At 35.9% G+C, this 18537-nt stretch overlaps 1 protein-coding gene across 2 annotated transcripts in view; it reads right to left on the bottom strand.

Annotated features, from left to right (window-relative positions):
- The window catches only part of SHISA9 (shisa family member 9), a 438903-nt gene that overhangs the window by 40751 nt on the left and 379615 nt on the right, over nucleotides 1-18537 (bottom strand). The gene's annotated exons all lie outside the window — the stretch shown is intronic.

Consider the following 18537-nt stretch of genomic DNA (forward strand, 5'->3'; position numbering starts at 1 on the left):
GAAAGAAAGAGGAAGAAGAAGAAGGGGAGGAGGAGGAGGAGAAGGAGGAGGAGGAGGAGGGGGAGGAGGGGAGGAGGAGAAAGGCTATAAAGGTAGGACAATGCCAAGTTATGAAGAGCTTTAAATGCCAAAGTGAGCATTTTATATTGGACCCAAGCACAAAAGAGTTGTTTTTACTCAATAAATCACTCAATTCGTCATATAGTTATTGAATGCTTCTCATATAAAGCTATATATTCTCTCTACTGGTAATATGAGAAATTAGAGAAGCAAAGACATGGTCTCTGCCTTTTAGGAACTTACACTTTCATTGGAAACTTAAGATTAATGTGCATGGAGCAATTAACAAAGAATCCATAGGAATAGGAACTGCACCAGTGATAGAGAAGTCACAATTAATGAAATCCCCTCTACCAGTGCAAGGCTGGCATTTTCTCTACAACTTATAGTCATAAAGAGCTGCTTAGAGAATTGAGAAGTCAAGGGATCTGCCCACAAGTAATATGTCAAAGGCAGGATTTGAATCTAGGTCTTTCTGGCTTTGAGGTCCACTCTTTTTCCTGCTATACCACCTCTCAAACAATACATCATGTCACAGAATTATATGATAAATTGTTTGTGTCTGACTTGAAGGGTTGTAGGAGTTCAGACAAGGAAGCCATAAGAGTTAAAATAATCAGGGAAGGACCTTTAGGTAGGGGAGAGAAATGGCAGAGAGAGGAATAGGTATACATTTATTCCTTATTTTCGTCATTCTTTCATTTAGGAGCTATATGACATAGTGGGCTCAATACTAGACTTGAAGTCAGAAAGACTTGGGTTTGAAGCCCATCACTGGCAAGTGATTGGGGGGACAAGGAGAAGGGCTTGGAACTTGAGTTGGCATGTGTGAGGCAATTAACTGGAATATTAGATAGATCGATGGATTTGGAATCAGGAAGGCTTGAGTTCAAATCCTGCCTCAGACACATAGTAGTTGTTAGGCTCTAGCAAATCCCTTTAACTAACTCAACCTCAATTTCCTCACCTGCAAAATAGGGCTCATAATAATATTTCTCCTGTTTGTGAGGATCAACTGAGGTAATGTAAGGCACTTTTCCAATCTAAAAGTGCCACATTAATGTTATTTATTATTATTATTATTATTCATATCTATTATTCATATCACTATTATTTGCTGGCCTTTGAAAGATGGGCAGAGTCTGGAGAGGTGAAGCATTTCCAGGCTAGGGGAACATATGAACTCAGGCTTAGAAGCAGGACTTAGCATAGCATGTATGGAGAATCACATGGAGACAGCCTCAGAGGAAAGGTGAATGTTCAGAGAATTCTGGCAGTGTAAACAGGAAGAAGCTGCCACTGAACTTGTAGCCCCCATCAGCAAGCTGAAGGGGCCTGAGGTGACCTAAATGGCTTTCACTTTTGCAGTGGGTCACCATCCAATTACCACTGGGTGATGAGCAGTAATGAGGGTGAATCTGCCTCCTCCCTCCTTTCCACTCAGAAGACAGATGTATTTACAAAAAGGTCAAAGGCTTTGCATTATTTTATTCCTCCCACATCACAACAGGTTTCAGGGCCAAAGAAGCAGCTGCTTGTAAGATATGTAGTTGTGGCATCATTTTACCTTTCTTTTTTTTCCCAATCCAATGCCGCAAGCATTTATTAAATACCTGTTACAAGTCAGGCATTGTGCTAGATATTGGGGATATGAAGACAAAAACAAAGATATATTCCTTGACCTCAAAGAACTTACATTCTAATGGATGATGGAGGCTTTCAGAAAAACTATTGGCATTTTCTCCTAATGCATTAGGACAAATTTAAAGTATTTGGCAAAGAAGAAAGCTCCCAAATCAGAGGAGATGGGATGATATCACATATGTAATATTTCTTACCTTCGTGACTTTAGCCAAGTCACTTAAATTCCCCCGAGCCTCTGGAAAATGAAGGAGCTGAGCTAGATATTCTCTGAAAGTCCTTCTAGCTCCAAATCTATAACTCTATGATTTATAGTTTGCAAAACACTTTATACACATTATCTTATTTTAACCTTCTGATAAACATGTGAAATAGGTGCTGTATTATTACATAAAGAACATCGAGGGTGAGATAGCATAAATGATTGGCTGAAGCTACATAGCAAAAGATGTCAGAAGCAGGTTTTGAACTTGGGACTTTTTGACCTCACCAACTCCAGCATTATTGTCATGTATGGACCTCTGGGTCATTCTACCTTCTCTATTTCCCCACTAATAAGCTTAATACCCGACTCACAGTCTTTCATCTTAGAATCAATACTATATATTGGTTCCAAGGCAGAAGAGCATTAAAGGCTGGGCAATGAGGATTGAGTAACTTGCCCAGAGTCAAAAAGCTAGGGAGTATCTGAGGCTACATTTGAACCCAGGACCTTCCATCTCTGGGCCTGGGTCTCAATCCACTTAACCACCTTGCTGCCCCCTCACAATCTTCTTTACCTTAACTCCTTCTGCCTTTAAACCTTCTGGTCTCCAAGCCTCTAATTCTTCATCACTCTTCCCATGGTCTCCCTCTATTGACCATACATTAGAACACTCTCAGTCCTTCAACTGAATTTGTCCTGATGCTGGAATTTCTAGTTTTGGCTTTTTCTCAAACCAAAAAAAAAATCCCATCCTCTTCATATCCTATCTCATCTGTCATGGCAGCGGAGTGAAAAAAAAACTACCCTAGCAGTTCTAGTTCTATTGAGTCAAGTCCCCAAACTAATAATTAGAGATCAGGGGCATATCAAAGAGAGAAACTTGTCTACCAATTCAATTGGTTCTGAATCCAAAAATGACAGAAAGTTTCCAAACAAAACTAATTTCCACTTTTCTAATAATATAGACTTCCCTTTCTTTAACCCAATTTAGGAGCATAGATTTAGATCTGGCGGAGACTTCTGGGATCACTTAGTCGAACTCCCACCATCTTATTTGTAGCATCCTGTTGTAGTAAGTAACCCCCTTAAGACTAGTTCCTTCCTCTTTGGCTTAGGAGAATTTATTTTAAATGGAAAAAAAGTTCTGAATTTATTCACAATTACTTCAAGCCCCTAGTTAGGAAAATTTCTATCTTTCAGGCAAAGTTTATATTCTTTGCCTAACTTTATATTTTGAACTATTCCTTGTTAAGCTTTGATCTGTTTGTGAAGAAGACCAAATTAAGTTTTCTGGAAGGATTTTTGCAATGAGATAGCATATAATATACAATGTCTTTGAATAGACAGGGGCATTGGGAGGGAAAGTTGAGGTAAGAGCTGGACTTTCCTGGGGTTTCCCTCAATCTTGGGTTTCTTCTCTGAGAGGCTAGGGAGTCAGACCTCACTTTTTCCTTTTCTGTTCAGTGTTCAGTTCAACCTTTGTTACTCAAATGTGTGCTGGAAATACCAGTTTGCTCCAGTCTCTTGAATGCAGATATTCAGAAGCTCTTCCTTAGGTTCTGAAATAGCTTCTTCCTTTTATACAAATTGCTATGGACAGAGGTGTAAAACACCATTGCCTGTGGCCCACAATCCTCCCAAGTGCTGGTCTGAACAAGATTAAATAATATTTGACAAAATAATTTTTTAAAAACCAGTACAACTTAGATAATGTTAATTTGTAGTTTTCTAAATAATTATACAACCTGAGGGATCTATTTCTATTTGAGATTGATACCACTGGCTTAGAGCACTATACAGTCTCCCATACAATGGATTTGGTTAACTCAAGGAGGTATATAGGTCATATCAATACTCCATTTCAATTCTTTAATTGAATCAAAAAGTGTCCTTGCCTACATATGGTAGAGCCAACTAGATAAAGTGCTTGGTCCTGAGTCAAGAAGACTCATCTTCCTCAGTTCAAATCCAGTCTCAGACTTGCTATTTGTGTCACTCTGAGCAAGTCATTTAATCTCGTTAGCCTCATCTGTTTCCTAATCTGTAAAATGAGCTGGCACAGGAAATAGCAAGCCAGTCTAGCATCTTTGTCAAGAAAACTTCAAATGGACTCACAAAGAGTAGGATATGACTGAAAATGACTGAACAAAACAACTTGTTAAGATGTCAAAAACAAAATGGGGGTGGCTGCAACTCCACCCTTACAGATAGACAAGGGAACGGAGCATCAGAAAGGCTAAAGATGACCTGTAGTTCTTGAGGTGATCCAATTAGCAGAGAGAGCATTCAAACTACGTTGCCAGTTCTCTGTCTCTAGAACCTATGATCTTTCTTCTATATCCGGAGTCCTGGCTCATGTTTCACAGTACTTAAGTGGAATTAGATGGCCTGCTTGATTCCACAGACATTTCCATAGCAACTGATCTGTTCCACTACCCAGATTAGAATCCCATTCAGAATCAGGGTTATCGGTGGAGAAAGTGTAGTTCTAAGGGCTGGAGATTAATTAGACTCATAAAGTGGAATCAATTCTATCCAATTAAATAATTATTTAGTACCCTTGCTAGATTTATAAATAAGCAATGCAGAACATAAACAAATGGCTAACACATTTATACCTTGCTTCAAGATTTACAAGCGCTTATTATTTTATTTGATTCCTCACAATAGCTCTACGAGATAGAAGCTATTATTGTCCCCATTTTATAGCTAAGGAAACCAAGGCCCAGAGAAATTTTATGATTTGCCCATGTACCCATGGCCACACAATGAGTAATTAATCTATAGAAATCATTGAAAAGTCTACTATACTAAGTGATAGGAATGCAAGAAGAGATTAAAGAGGGAAGCCTCTGTCCTCAATCTTACACGCTCAAGCTTACAAAGCTAATAGACAACATGCAAACAAATATCTATAAAAACAAGCTATTACAAAATAGGAAATAATTGCAGAGGAAAGGCACTAGAGTTAAGAGAGGCTAGGGAAAGCTTCCTGTAGAAGTCAAGGTTTTAGTTGGGACCTAAAGGGAGATCAGTAGTGGTAGCAGAGGAAAAAGAACATTCCAGGCACAGACATGGGAGTACAGCCAGAGAAAACATCTAGAGCCAAGATATGGAATGTCTCATTTGTGGAACAGCCATGAACCATGTCACTAAATCAAAGAGTAGATGTGGAGGAGTAGGGTATAAGCCTGGAAAGGTAGGAGGGAGCTAGGCTATGAAGGACTTTGAATGCCAAACAGCATTTTGTATTTGATCCTGGAGGCAAGAGGGAGCCACTGGAGTTCATTGAGTATGGGAGTGACATTGTTGGACCTGTGCTTTAAGAAAATCACTTTAGTAGCTGCATAGAGAATGGATGGAAGTATGGGAGGCAGGCAGACCCACCAGATGATTATGTCTAAGGCAGGATAACTTGTCAGATATGTTTCTGTAGCATAATCTTAACTCTCATTTTTTTCCCCAATCCAATCCAAAACCCATTTATTAAGTAAATACTATGAGCCACAACTACTGCTCACCATATAATACTGCCCTAGGCAATTGGTTGGTGAAAAATAAGAAATAATATTATCTCTGTTTCTCTCTCTCTCTCTCTCTCTCTCTCTCTCTCTCTCTCTCTCTCTCTCTCTCTCTCTCTCCCTGTCTTTCTTCTTTTCTCTCCTTCTGCAACTGCAGCTCTATGAAGTAGGTGTTATTAATACCCTCATTTTACAACTGGGGAAACTGAAGACCAGAGGTATTTAATACAAAATAATTAGTTAAATATAATAGATATATAATTATAATATAATAGTTATTAGTTTAATAAACAATAATTAGCATAAGAGAAGCACATGTAGCCTAGAATCCTCTAGATCTAATTTTCATCCTTAGTGACCTTCTCTTCCTCATCCCCTCAATACTTACATATTATTGTACTATGTTCTTTAGCACTTGCTTAAATATTCTTTGTTAAAAGTTCTTAAAGTATTCTTCCACAATGTTTCCTCAACTAGACTTTAAATACATATAGAGGGTAGCAGCCACTCATTTTTCATGTTTCTTTGTTTTCTCCCTAAATGCTTTGTGGTTTAAGTCAATGAATATAGTGAGTAATCAAGGTTGTTGAGCTGACTTTGATGCAGATGGATGTGCCTTTCAACTATGGAGACAGGGAAAAAGAGGAGGAAAAACAGGGCTAAAAAATGAATAAAAGTCACTGTGGTGTGGTGTGGTATGGTGGGAGAAATGTTGGCTCTGGAGTTAGAGAACCCAGATTTAAATTCTAGCCCTGTTCTCCACTATGTAGAGAACTACTAGAGAACCTTGGGTGAATCATTCATTTCTCTAGGCTTTAAACTTCTCATCTGTAAATTGAAGGGTATGAAATAGATGGTATCTAAAGTAAATTTCAGCTCTAAATTTATGATCCTATGAAAAACAAGCAAGTCTAATGTAATCCTATAAACCAAAGATTATTTCAGTGGCCAACTAAGTTCTGAAAACTTTTAAGAGTTAGACATTATCCTTCCTCTTTTTTTAATGGGGAGAAAAATCAACCTTGTCTAATTTTTATTGAGAATGTGAGTAGAACCAGAAATACACACAGTGTAAGCACCTATATATAAGCTGAGAGGCTACATATAGAGAAGCATACTATAGTTAATGCTGGAATGACGTGTGAGTATATTTTTGCTCCTGCATATGCCCCATTACACACACATACGCATGCAGTAGTTAACTGGGAACATGGGGTAAATATAGTTAGAGGGACCTAGTCTCTGGTGGTAGTCCAAGTAAGTGGGAGTGGACTTCTGTTCCTACAGTTGGTACTTTGGCCAGGATTCTATTGGAGAATGGAGGGAAAAGGGGAGGAGAAAGGGATCTTTTGAACAAATCAGTCCCCAAAGCCAAGACACTTTCTGCTTTCATTTCCACTTATTCCTCCACATTTCCCTGGTCCAAAAATTGTGCAAGGACCCTTTTACACAGGAATATCCCCAAATGAATGTTGAACCCTTCCTAAGGGTTGGATGCCGGTTAACTGTACATCTCCAGGGGAAGCTTGAGATTTGAAGAGCTGAGCATCGAAAAGGTGTTACCCTCCTTAGATGAGTCAGAACTAAAAAGTAGTTGTGAAGAGCTGACGTAACTGCTTGTCTCAATGGAGTGGAAAGTCGTGGCAAAGCAGGGATATATAATTATTCTGTATTTTTTTTATCATCCTGTTGCTTGGGAGCAGCATGGTCCAGTAAGTAAAGCGTTGGATTTGGAGTCAAGAATACCTGGGTTTGAATCCTGCCTCTGCTATTTATTGGCTATGTGCCTTGGACTAGCCATTTACTTTTTCTGAATCTGAGTTGCCTCATTTGTAAAATGAAAGGATTGAACTTGATGATCTTCAGTCAACTCGACAAGCAGTTATTAAGGAAATACATTGCACTAGCCACTGCAGTAGGCTATTAAGATATAAATAAAATAAATGAAGCAACCTCTCTTTTGAAAGAGTTAACAACCCTTCCAAATCTAAATCTGCGATCCTATCATCTCTGACCCTCTGACTCCCAATTAAGGCAGATACTTGGTCCCATGGTCTTTCTGTACACTACTGAAGGAATCTTTTTTGTCCTCACCTGAAAGAAGAATCTCCCTGATTTATTTTTCACTGTCTATTATAATACTGGGCAATATATACATGAGGAATAATGAAGACCTTGTTACAAATACAGATGTAACCAATGGTAATTCATGTTCTTATGTTAGTAAGGGAAGACTCCATTACATCTGTATATTCTGCTTACTATGGCAGGAAAAGAAACTCAAGAATTTTAGAAATATTTTGAACAAGTCAAAACTACATTAACATAACCAAATGGAAGATTTCTATTGAGGAAACCAGAATACAAATATAGTATTTATGAGAACTACTTTGTTACTAAATAGAACAATATATTGGAGTAATTTAAGTAATAATTGTAACTGGAATGTATAAATATAGAGTGCTTTAAGATTTGCAAACATATTACATACTTTATCTTATTTGACCCCCAAGGGAAACCTTACAGATATAATTTGTTCCCATTGTTCAAATGAGGAAACTAAGAATTTTTAAAGTTAGTGATTTGTCCATGTTCATAAAGCCAGAAGGCAGAATTTAAGCCCAGGTCTTCCTGTCTCTAATTCCAGGGCTATTTTCAATCTACCTTGAATAAGGCAAAGAAAGATAGAAACTACCCTGTCAGGAAAGCTAGAGGGAAATTTTTGGATTCAGCATGCCCTATCGTAGAGAGGGCAGATCTGACCATTTTAGCCCCCTACTCAATAACTCAATGGTTTTCTATTGCCTCTAGGCTAAATGAGAACATTTTCTGTTTAACTTTTTTAAAGCCTAATACAACCAGGCCTCGACTGAACTATTCTGTCTCATTAGACATTACTCCCCCTCATTCACTGTTCAATCCAATCACACTGACCTTTTCTCTGTTCCTCACACACAACACTGTCTCCATGGCTCCTGTTTCTATGCCTTTGCACTAGCTGTTTCCCATGTCAGGAATGAACTCCTCCCTTGCTTCCACTTTGCAGAGTTCCCCTCTCTTCCTTTAAGATATAACTCTAATATCATCATTCCTGAAATCTCCATCTGCTAGCACTCTCCATCTTGAACAACCTTGTATATATTTATATTTATTAACTTTATATTTATACTTATACATATTTAGAAGATTGTTATTTATGTCTCTTGATTTTAAATCATTTAAGTCTCCCTAGCAAAGAATTTTTTAAAAAATAACACATTCAGCAAGAACCCATTGATTTGTTGAAAAAAAATTGACATCATATGCAATATTCCATGACTCCCACCTCACCTACTCTACCAAAGAGTAAGGTTGGTCTAGAGGGTATCTCCTTGAATCTCTTCTCTGGGGCCAAGGGTATTCTTTACGATTTTGTAACATCTATTTTCTTTTTTTTTTTTTCATTCTTAGTCTTTCCATTTACATTAATGTAGTAATTGTGTATTTTTTCCTTCCTGACTATTCATTTCACTTTGCATCACTTTGTGTAAATCTTTCCATAATTCTCTGTATTCATCATATTCTTCTTGTTTCAGTGGAGGGGAAGATTGCTGCTCTTCATATGTCATAATTTCTTATAGCACATAATATTTCTTTTTAACTTTTTACAAAAAATTGGCTTAGCTATTCTCCCATCAGTGGAAATTTTGCTATCAGTTCTTTGCCACCATAAAAACTGTTGCTGTAATTATTTTGGTGTATATAGAGTCCTATTTTTGTCAGTGGAAAGAGTTTGGGACTTGGAATCAAGAAGATGTGAGTTTAAATCCAACCTCAGATACTTACTAGCTGCATGACACTGGGCCAGTCAATTAACCTCTGCTGCCTTGCCTTCGTCATCTGTAAAATGGGGATCAAAATGGCATCTATTTCTCAATGTTGATATAAAGCAAAAAGACAATATTTATAAATGCTTTATAAGCCTTAAAGTATAAAGTAAATGCTAGCTATTATTATCATTATTTATGATGCTGCTGATGATTATGGAATATGCCTACAAATTTCTAGGTCAAAGGTTATGGACATTTTTGCCATTTTATTGCATAAATACAATTGCTTTTCAGAATAGTTGCACTATTTCACAACTTCACCAACAAAGCTTAATGTCTCTTTCCACAATCCTTCTAATGTGTCATCTTTATCGTCTATCTTTTGTCTGATGATTTCTTGAGTATGAGGTGAAACCATAGAGTTGTTCCGATTTTCATTTCTCTTATCATCAGTGACTTGGACTATTATTTTATATAAGGTTGTTAATAGTTTGCAATTCTTTGAGAACTGTTTGTTTCTATCCTTTGACCACTTGTCTATTTGAGAGTAGCTTCTAGTCTTAGATTTTTTTTTGCCCTATCAACAATTTCCTTTTTATCTTATATCCAGCTATTTTTGTTTGTGTAAAAGCTTTTTAATTTCATGTAATCGAAATGATCAAAATTAACATTGGTAATTGCCTCTATCCTTTGGTTAAGAATTTATCACTTGCTCATAGCTATCAAAGATATATGACTTGACTATTTCTTAATATTTTGATCTTTAATATCCTGTCATATATCCATTTAGATTTACAATGAAATATGGTGTAAGATGTTTGTTTGAGCCTACTTTTTGCCAGACTCATTTCCAGTTTTCTCAGAAGTTTTCTTCTTGTCACTAATGCAGTGACCACCTTGGTTGAGGCAATCATCACCTTTCACTTACATTGTTGCAACAGCCTCTTAATTGGACTCCTTGCCTCTTACCTCTCCAGTCTACTCTCCACACTACTGCTAAAGTAATTTTCCTGAAGCCCAGATCTGGCCACATAACCCCCCCCCCATTCAATCAACTCCAACAGTTCCCTATTGCTTCTAATACAAAATATAAAATCCATTTAGCCTTTAAAACCCTACACAACCTGACTTCAATTTATCTCTACAACTTCATTGGACATTACTCCTCCTCCTACACTCTGAAATCCAGCCAAACCATCCTTCTCTCTGTTCCTCAGACTCCATATTTTCTCTCTGTATCTTTGCCTTGGTTGAACCCCATATCTGGAAAACTCCTCCTCTCCTTACCTTGGATGTGTAAAGCTCCTTTCTTTCTTCAAGATACAGGTAAGGCACTACTTTCTGTATGATCCTGATCCTCTCAACTTTTATTGCCCCCCTCCTTCCCAAATTATCTTGTATTTAATTGTCATATATATTATACAATATAAAGTAAATAAATGATATACATAATTTATTTATCTCATATTAATATTGTACATATCCTAATATGTACTTGTCTTCCTCATTATAATATAAACTTCTTGGGGAATAGAGATTATTTCATTATTTGTACTTTTAGCTCTAGTTATTGGTGCCTGACATGAAATATACCCTTTAAAATACCTATTGGTTAATGCTAAATTCCTAGAAATTTCTCACTCCCTCTACTTCCTCATTGTCTACCTTATGGAAAATTTGGTCTTGACCTCATCCCTCTATTAAATGTGCTTTTTCAAATGTTGCAAACAATCTCAAATGCCAAATCCAGAAACCTGCCATCAGTCTTCATCAAGTCAGCCTTTCTTCAGTTTTTAAATATTTTTGCTATCTTCTTCTAGATAGATACTCTCCTTCCATGACTTCTAAGACACTTTTTTCTCCTGATCCTCCTCCTGCCCATTTGACCTGTATTTCTCAGTCTCTTTTTCTTTATTAATCACATGTCTCTCATTCCCTAAGTTTAGGTATCCCCCCAGTTATATTTCCTGGGACTTCTCTATCTATATTTTATTTCTTAGTAATCTTATAAGCATCCATTGATTCAATTATCATGTCTAAATAGATTCAGCCCAATGAATCTAGTGAACTCTAATCCTGCAGCACCAACTACATACAGAATGTATCATCAGAAAATCAAATTTAGCATATTGAAAAATAAACTTCATTATCTCTCTTAAACACCTCTTCCTCTACCAGACTGTCCTATTTCCATCATGGACATTACTACTTAAATATTTATCCAGGTTCTAAATGCCAGTTAACTTTTACTTTTCTTTCTCCTTCATCCTGTCTATATAATCATTTACCTTTACCTGTTGATACTACCTACCCTCAACATTTCTTATATCTGTACTTTTCTATTCATATGACTATCATTCAGTATCCAGTGCTCATGGCTAGGCCATGCCAATATGATATAAATGATACTACTAAAGTTATTTTACATTTTTAATACTATACCAATCAAATTATCAAGAACATACTTTATGGAACTTGATAAAATAGTAACAAAGTGCATTTTTTAAAAGATCTAGTTTATCAAGGGAAAAAATAAAAAGAAATAAGGTTGAAGGGAGAATAGCACTTCCAGGCCTCAAACTATATTATGAAGCAGCCACCAAAAAAAACATCGTCTTATGGTTTTCCAGTCGTGTCTGACTCTTTGTGACCCATTTTGGGATTTTCATGACAAAGATACTATAGTGGTTTGCCATTTCCTTCTCCAGCTCTTCTTTTTAAACAGATCAGAAAACTGATGCAAACAGGGTAAAGTGACTTGCCCAGGGTCACACAGCTAATATCTGAACTCAGGAAGACGACTCTTCCTGATTCTAGGGCTGGTGCTCTATCCACTGTGCCATTTAGGTGCCAAAAACCATCTGGTATTGGTTAAAAAAATACAAAGATAGAGCAGTGGAACAGATTACATAAAGAAGAATCAGAAACAGTAGGACTCAATCATCCAGTGTTTGACAAAATTGAAAAATAAATTACCTAGAAAAAATTCTTATTTAAGAAAAAATGTTGAGAAAATGGGAAAGTATTCTGGCAGAAATCAACCTTAGATCAACACTTCCCACAATTTCCCACAGAACACTCTAAATGGATATGTGACCTTAACATTAAAGATCATATATTTTTTGAAATTATATGGTCAATATTCTAGTGTCTTTTCATTACTGGCTGTCTAAACTACCGTAATAGCCTTCTAATCAGTCTTTCTACCTCCAAAACCTACCCTATCCAATTCCAAGCTTGCATAGTTGCAAAATAATCTGTCAAAGGCAAATATCTGATCATATCATACCCCTAATTAAGAATCTGCAGTGGTTTCCAATTTCTTCAATGATCAAGTACAAATACGTATATCATGCATGTCTTCTACATCATTATATGGATATATAGAAAGACAGACAGAAAAATATACAAAAAGACATGGCCATCACTGTCTAGATCCCTTTAGAAAAGAGTTTCTGGATATATAAGTACCACAAACAGTTGAGGATTTACCACTTTAAGAACCAACATTTTTCTATTTTAATGATTCTGGAGACATTTTTTCTAAAAAATGTGCCACTTTCCTACCTTCTTAAACACTGAACAGAATTTAACCTTTTCTTAATGACTCAGGATGATCATTATGAGCATCAGTTATTCTCCCCTGATAGCATGATTCCCTTAGGATATACTAAGGTATGCAGTTCTATTTATCCATAAGCAAAATTGTCCCTGAGTGCCATACTTTTAAAGTCTTGTGTATGTTTTCTATAATTTTCTTCCTCTCTCTTACCATAAGGCTTTTGTTTAGAAATATTATCAATATGTCTTGCTTGTATCAACCCAACTCTCTCTTCTGATATGTTACTCCTAACTTTATGTGGTTTGGAAAAGTGCTAATGAAGCTTGTTAAGACTGTATGTAAAGCAAAAGAAAATATTCTCTAAGTGAAGTCCTGAAAGGGATCTCCTATAAGGAATGTATATATGTTTTATCAAACAGATGTATGACATTTATTGTAGTGACACAGGAAACTTTTTTTTTACTTCTTAGTTCCCTACTACTCTGCTCTGGGTAGGAGAGATACATTTTTACTGATTGCTAGGTATGTGGATTGTTACTCTAGTCAGTGATAGATAAAAGATGGATGCTATGTTTTTGGTTTTGTGTCTTCAGTATCCTGTACAGGGATACTGTACAAGGTAGAATAGTGTCACATGCCAAAAATTTTGGCTCAGCTTGATCAACTGATATATGTTGGACTTCCCTGATTTCCTTGGGATAATAAAAACATTGTATTTTTCAATGCTAAATGGAGTGATGAAATTTATATCTATCTAATTCTCCAATAAAAGCTACCTCTCAGCAAGAGTTGCCCTAGCCTCCAGACATGCCCTTACTGAAAGGTAAGACTTGTTTTAGAAAAGTTGTTTTAGAAAATTATCAATTTGCACCAAAAAAACTTTCCATCTCACTTTGGAGAGTTTTATACTGTAGAACTCATATCTACAGTATTTTCTATAATTTCCCCACTAAGCCTCTATTTTATCTGTTCACAAATGTGTTGAAGTTCGAGTTCAAATCTCTCCCTCCTTCTAGGATGAAGTTTCATTTTTATGACCCTTCTAACAAGGGCAAGAGTGAATGGTAGTAGGACACATAGAGAAGATGTTCCAGTTTTTATTTCCTTTTATGACCCTGCATCAATGTCCCCAAATATTCTCTTTCTTTTTGCTCAGAAACATCATTTTCCCTCGTTTAAAGTACAATCACTTCCAGGATCCATAGATCCAGAGTAGAAAACTACCTCAGATGTCATCTAGTCCAAAGCCCTCATTTTACAGAAAACTGAGACCCAGGAACTTAAATGGCTTGCCCAAAGTCCCATAGGTATTAAGTAAAATCAATCTACAAGCATTTATTAAGCGACCACTATGTGTTAGGTTCTGGAGATACAAAAATGAAAATTAAATAGTCCTTATCCTCAAGGAGATTACAATCAAATTCCATATATCAGTTGCCAATAATTTTGAATTTGTGATAATTACTTCCATGCCATTTTAATTTTTTGCTAAGTAGTCTCCCCCTTTTTTTACCCTTGTGTAAAGAGAACGTGGTTTTGTTGTTGTTTTTAGAAAACATCTTCTTCCATTAGATTCTAAACCCTTTGGGAGTAAGAACTGTCATTCTTTTTGCTTTTACTTATATTCTTATACTTATATTCTCAGCACTTAGCAAAGGGCCTACCACATAATGAGCATTTTAAAATTTGATTTGACCTAAGTCAAGTGGGGACTATCCATTTTTTTCAACTCTTACCTTCTTTGTTCATATCAATTCTAAGACAAAAGAATGGTAAGAACTACACAATTGGGAGTGAAGTGACTTGAACAGGGCCAATAGCTAGTCAGTGTCTAAGACCAGATTTGAATACAAGTTCTCTGGACTTCAGACTTGGTGCTCTGTCCATGTTGCTACCCAGCTTTCCTTGGGCTGTCCAGTCTTGCTCATGCTTAAAATCCCAAGTCAAATGGCATTCAGAAGGAACAGTAGACTCAATAGAAACTCAATAGAAACTTTACCATACTCCTATGGGTTTCATGTATTTGACATCTCAGCTTAAGGCAGACTAACTTCTGAAGTCTCCTTTCAAGGATGTCCTGGACTTTTCATGCATTAATATGTAATGAAAATCTACTGTAAATTTTATTACTTAATTATGTTTATTACCATCTATTTGGATACTTATTAATAATGTGTAATATATTTGGAAGCAATAAAAAGTACATTCAGTACAAATATTCCAATATTTCAGACTTACAGGAATCAGGTTAGACTCATTTGAAGATGTATAGTTTTAGAGTAAGTTTTGTCATTTAGAATATAGATACAAAGCAAAATTTAAAAAAATATATTTCTGGGTTTGATAGGATCTGGATTTTAAAAGCATTAATAAGACATATTTCTCCATACATTTTCAGCTAGCTTTTGCCAGATAGAAGATGGCACCATTGCCAAGAATGAAAATGAGATCTAAATTCATTGTCTTGATTTGCATGAAACTCTTCTTGCATTTATTTTGCATGGAGTTTGTATATACTTATATGCAAATATGTTGTCTCCCTAGGTAGGATATAGCCTTCTAAAGGGAAAAGACTATTTTGCTTCTGGTTTTGTACCTCAAGAGCAGCTTACAGTGCCTGGCACATAGTAGAAGCTTAATAAGAGTCTATTGATGGATTAATTCTTCAATCCCAGAATGGAAACTCTTATATGTCTTGCCATTGCTCGAGTTTCTGTGCATTTTGCAAGACTATTTTTAACTATGTTAACCTTATCCAAGTAGGTGTAGGCCCCTTGAAATAATAAAACAACCCCCTGGGGTGACATCCAAGTCACCCAGTTTTGCAACTTCAATTACATGGGGAAAAATAAAATAATGTTGACAACTGAGTCCCTGACTGAAGATAAAGATTGATTCTCAGCATTTCTAAACAAGTGGTATGAGAAGTCAAAGACATAAACAGAAGCCTAATATATGCCAAAAATATTCATAGAAGCAGTCTTTGTGATGAGAAAAAGGTGGAAACTAAGGGTCCATTAACTGAGAAATGACTGAAAAAAAACACACATAAATGCAATGTAATATTATTGTTCAATAAGAAGAGAAAATAGTGAATTCAGAGAAGCATGGGAAATTTTGTGTGAACTGATATTTAATGAAATAAGCGAAAATGAAAGAATAACACAAACAATAACTACAACAATGTAAATGAAAAGATTACTAAATACAAGTAAAATTCTGAGGAACCTAAAAATCAATAAAAATTCCCACAGAACCATAATGAAATATATCTCATGAGATGGGGAACTCCTAGGATGGAATGTCTTACTCTAAAGTAAGACGAAATCAGTGGTGTGCTGGAGCCAGCTCCTACCAATTCATAAGTGCCCACTGTTAACACTTCACTGTTTTTACACCTTGAAAAATGGCAAAAGCTACAAATCAAAATTTACTGTTTTGTCAATTATCTAGCCCCAAGAAAGTAATAGAGAACATGTTAATTATGCTGACTGATTTTTAAGTGTATCATACTAAATACCATAACAGCAACTATAATATATGATAATATAGGATCAGTTCATTAAATCAGAGGTGGGCCAGTCTTGGACCCAAGTGGCCAGTTTCAGTGCTGTATCAGTACATGATGTTAAAGACCTAGAGAAAGCCCTACAATACGATGCATGAATAGTCTCTGGAGGAATTTTTTGGAAAGGCTTGGACAAGAACTGTATAGGATGAGCAGCCCTGGATGGTTTTCAATCTGCACAATTTGAAGGGGTGCCCTTCAATTATATTGCAATGATCAATAAGATCATTGCAATATAAGGGCATGGAGTATGCAAAACAAAATGCTACATAAGAACTGAAATTTAAATCATTGCCAACTGGATGAATCAGGAAAGACTTCAAGGAGATGGTGGCATATGAGTATGGCCTTAAAGAACAGGTGGGAATTTGGTAGGCAAGAAATGGAAGGGAAAATATCCCAGCCATAGGGAATAACATCACAAACAAAGAGAGAACCAAGAATAGATAAGATATGTTTGGGGAACAGTATGGCTAGAGCATAGAATAAGAGTAACATGATATAAAGCTAAAAAACGAGTATGGCAAGAGAATACAGAAGGCTACTAAACTAAGGAGTTTGGATTTTAACCTGCTGTAATAGCAAGCCAGTGAATAGGTCTAAAAGAAAGGACATCAAATGAATGAATTAAGGTGGAAAGCCCTAAATTTTGGAATTAAATTAGTTATAATAAAGAGCCATTGCCATCAACCTCTAGTAAGCTTAAATTCCCATCGGAATTTCTATAGAGGTCCCTGATCTTTGACTAATTAAACTAGCTTTTTTCTTCAAATGCCAGCATTCAAGATAGATTTTTAAAACATTTCTTATTAAATGCGTGTTTTTTCAATTTCACCTAAATATTAGAATGCAGCAATTTCTTCTAATCAACATCAATAGTGATAGCACTTGAATTCAGATCCTATAATTCCAACATCAGCATTTTCCATTTATATGCTAATTCCTATGGAATCTTTTCTAAGCATATAAAAATAGTCACCATAATGATTATGCTAATGTACTTTCTTTAACTGTCTATATGCTAAACATTGCTTCACTCTAGTTTTTGTTTTTTTGTGGGGGAGAGGGGCTTCAAAAAGATGGTGGATTGTGGTATCACAACCAAGAAGCCAATATAATTATAGGTATAGCTAGGTTTTTCAGTATTCTATAAACCAAAAATAGTCAACATTTCTAATGCACATTAGCAAAACTATTTTAATTGATGTCCATAATAATGACCCTGAAGCTCTGCAAGAGCTAGAAGCATCTTCTGAGTCATAAAATATTAAAACATAAATTAACTTTTATATTCTAATTCTTTTAAATGAGAAATATATGCATGATTTAAATGATGATTCTATGTTAACCAAAATGTTCATGAGATATAATTTTTAATTCCTCAACTTGAATTTTTCCTGTTGATTCTAACCCTGCCTCTGAATAGAGTGATGGTAAAGACTTGTCATGATTTATTTATAGCAAGATTAAGTCCATTGCACTGGTTGAAGCCTTCTTAGACTTCCAGATGAAGAGGAATGATAGTCAAAAAGTTTCTACATAGGTAAGGGTCAAAATAATTCTGAGATGGTAACTGGAATGGATGCAGGCCATGGGGCTGAATTTATAAGGAGCCAGAGGCAGAAAGTGGTACAGGGAACTGAAGAGAATCTGGATCAAAATCAAGATCAGCAAAGCTAGAGAGCACTATTAAGAAGCAAAATCTGGCATCAGGCTACAGGGATTTGTTACCAGGTAGAAAAGTTTGAGTTTGTCAAAGATGTACCCTAACTGAAGTAACAGAAATAGCATTGGATATGGATTTACAGGACATGGGTTTGAATCAATTTTCTTCAATTTTATCACCTGTATAATTTTGGGTTTGGATCAGAATGTCTCTAAGGTCCCTTCTAATTCTAAATCTGTGATCTTAAAAAGATAAACCATTAGTTCTAGTATTCTGGTATGTAATGAATAAATATGTATTCACTCTCCTTATTCTCTTTGTGACATTAAGAATTTAAATCATATTTCCCTTTAGATTTCTTTTTTGACAAAATGAATAACAATAGCCCTTAATTTGACCTTATATAAAAATAATGCCATCTTGTTTTATCAGTGGAAAGAATTTTGGATATGGAGTCAGAAGGTATAAATTTAAATACTAGTCCTTCTGCTCATTACCTTCGTGA

This window comes from Gracilinanus agilis, chromosome 1 (assembly GCF_016433145.1).
Source record: "Gracilinanus agilis isolate LMUSP501 chromosome 1, AgileGrace, whole genome shotgun sequence".
Lineage (NCBI taxonomy): Eukaryota > Metazoa > Chordata > Mammalia > Didelphimorphia > Didelphidae > Gracilinanus > Gracilinanus agilis.